We start from the raw sequence: 2525 nt of genomic DNA, 5'->3' as shown, positions 1-2525 counted from the left end.
AACAGAAGTTCCCAAAAGCTTGCTTACATCAATCAATTATCAATCAATTGTTGAATTGCATCGATGATTAATAGATCTGCCCTTAATTAAAACCTGAATAGAATCTTTGATCTTAATTGTTAAAACTTTATGAATTGATAATTAGGTCACGTAGCCCCTCTCCCATTTACTTGCATGTATCCCATTTTCAATAAAAAGGCACGGTGATTCCTAGCAGTTGTCACTCCTCAGAGAGTGATCTCTGGGAGTGTCCGGCTGAGGACGTGCATGAATAGGCACGAGGCCTTAGTCTTCCTTTCCTTTCCAGCGTCGCCTCTGTCGAGCCAACCCACCCACGCCAAGGATGGTCCCCGGCATATATATATATAAATGCTCTTAAATTTTTTAAATGATTTAATTTTATTATTTTGTTTGCTATAGTGCACATGCATTCACCAGAGAGAGGCAGAGAGGGAAGTGAGAAAATAAGCCATCAGGTCTGGGACTTGAACTGTGGTTGGCCATGTGGGAGTCTGGCACCTTAACCACCATGCCATCTGCTGGTCCCAAGGCTCTTAAATTTCTAATTACAAAGGTTTATTGAAACAAAATTTGGTGGTGTGCCAGCAGTTGGCACAGTGGTTAAAGCTCTGGAATCCCAGCTGACTGCAATTAGAGTCCTCGACGTAGTGGCTTGAAACTTATGCGGGGCGCATGTGCATGTGTGCCTAAAACTCAGAGAGAATGGAAGAGAAGAAACTGCAACATGGTCATCCCCCCTTTGGGCGATTTCTGACTTTCTGTCTCTCCAGCAAGTGCATGTGCACTACAGCAAAAATCTCTTTAAAAACAAATTTTAAAAAGTGGTAATAGATTTCATTCTCCACAAAGGTACAGGGAAATTCCCATCAGTGTATCAATTTAGTTAGTTTAAAGGTCATTTTATGACTTCCAGATGATACTCTATAAACCTTTATTGGCTTGGAATCACCAATGATCTTTCTAGACAAGAGCAAAACGTTACCGATAGTGAAGTTAGTATGTATATATAGATCATGCTGCCATGTAAGGTACCATTCCGGGGTTGAGTTTTTATTTTTGCTATAAGGCATGTACACTTGCTGGAGATAGAAAGGGTAAGGGTTGTGGGATGGAGGAGAGGGAGAAAGAGTAAAAGTGAGAAAGCACCTCTCAAGGGGAATGGCCACACCACAATCCCTTCTCTTCCACTCTCCTTTTGAGATTTTGGGCATGCACTCACAAGTGCCTGATATGTCTCTCAAGTCACTGGTTCTGGGACTTGAACTGTGCAGTCAGTCATGTGGGATCCAGCTACCTTAACCACCATGCCAACAGGCCCAAGGGATTGATTCTTTACATCTCTATCTTACTATTTAAAATCTACATCCCCTCCCACCCTCCTGTGCATATGTGCTCGCTGGAAACAGAGGGAAAATGAGAAAACATCTTCCCACCTCCCACAGGATGGCCATGTTGAAATCCCTTCTCCTCTTTGGCTCTGGGCACACATGCATGTGTTTGTTTGCTTGATTTTAAACATTTATTTACTTATTTGTTGTGATTTTCAAGCCACTAGGCCTGGGACTCGAACTGTAGTTGGCCATGTGGGAATTCAGCACCTCAACTACCACTCCATCTGCTGGTTCCATGTGTGTGTTTTTCAAGCCACTAGGTCCAGGACTTGAACCAGAGTTGGCTGTGTGGGACCAACACTTAACCCATGCCACGTCTGGCCCATTCCTTTTTTAGGTTTTTGCAATAGGACATGTATGCTCATCAGAGAGAGAGAGACCATGAGAGGGAAAGTGAGAAATCAGGCCCCAGGTGATGGCCATGCCTCAATCCCTTTTCTTCCTGGGATTTCTGGGAATGTACACACATACCCAGCATGATTTTCAAGTCACCAATCCCAGGACTCGAATAGCTGTCAGCCATGTGGAAGTCCAGCACTTTAATCACACCACCTGCTGGCATGATAACTTTTTCTAACATCTCCTGCACCTAAGAGGTGTTCCCCAGGGGAAACTCTCTAGCATGTGATGAATCTAGAATTTGAGATAAAGGTTTCTCACAATTTTTTAAAAAGAATTATTCAATTTTATTTAGTCATTCATTTATTTTAATTTGACCAGAAAGAGACACACAGAGAGAGAGGGGGGGAGAGAGAGAGAAAGTGGGAAAGCAAGCCACCAGGTCCAGGACTCAAACCATGGTCAGCCATATGGGAGTGTCCAGTGCCTTAGTCAGTCATCTGCTGGTCCCCAAGATTTCTCACATTTTTATTTTTTGGAGAGGTTTTCGCTATAGGGCGTGTGCGCTTGCCAGACAGACAGAGACATAGAGACAGAAAGTGAGAAATCACACACACCTCCCCCCGGGGTGATGGTAACGCCGCAATCCCTTCTCCTAAAAACTTGATCCAATTTCATGGGACCAGAAGGTAACATGGTGGTTAAGGGCTCTGGACTCCCAAATGGCCAACTGCAGTTTGAGTCCTGGACTTGGCAGCTTACTTTATCTCTCTC

This window comes from Tupaia chinensis, unplaced genomic scaffold, assembly GCF_000334495.1.
Source record: "Tupaia chinensis unplaced genomic scaffold, TupChi_1.0 Scaffold144336_1, whole genome shotgun sequence".
Lineage (NCBI taxonomy): Eukaryota > Metazoa > Chordata > Mammalia > Scandentia > Tupaiidae > Tupaia > Tupaia belangeri.
Note: the sequence above shows the minus strand (reverse complement) of the source record.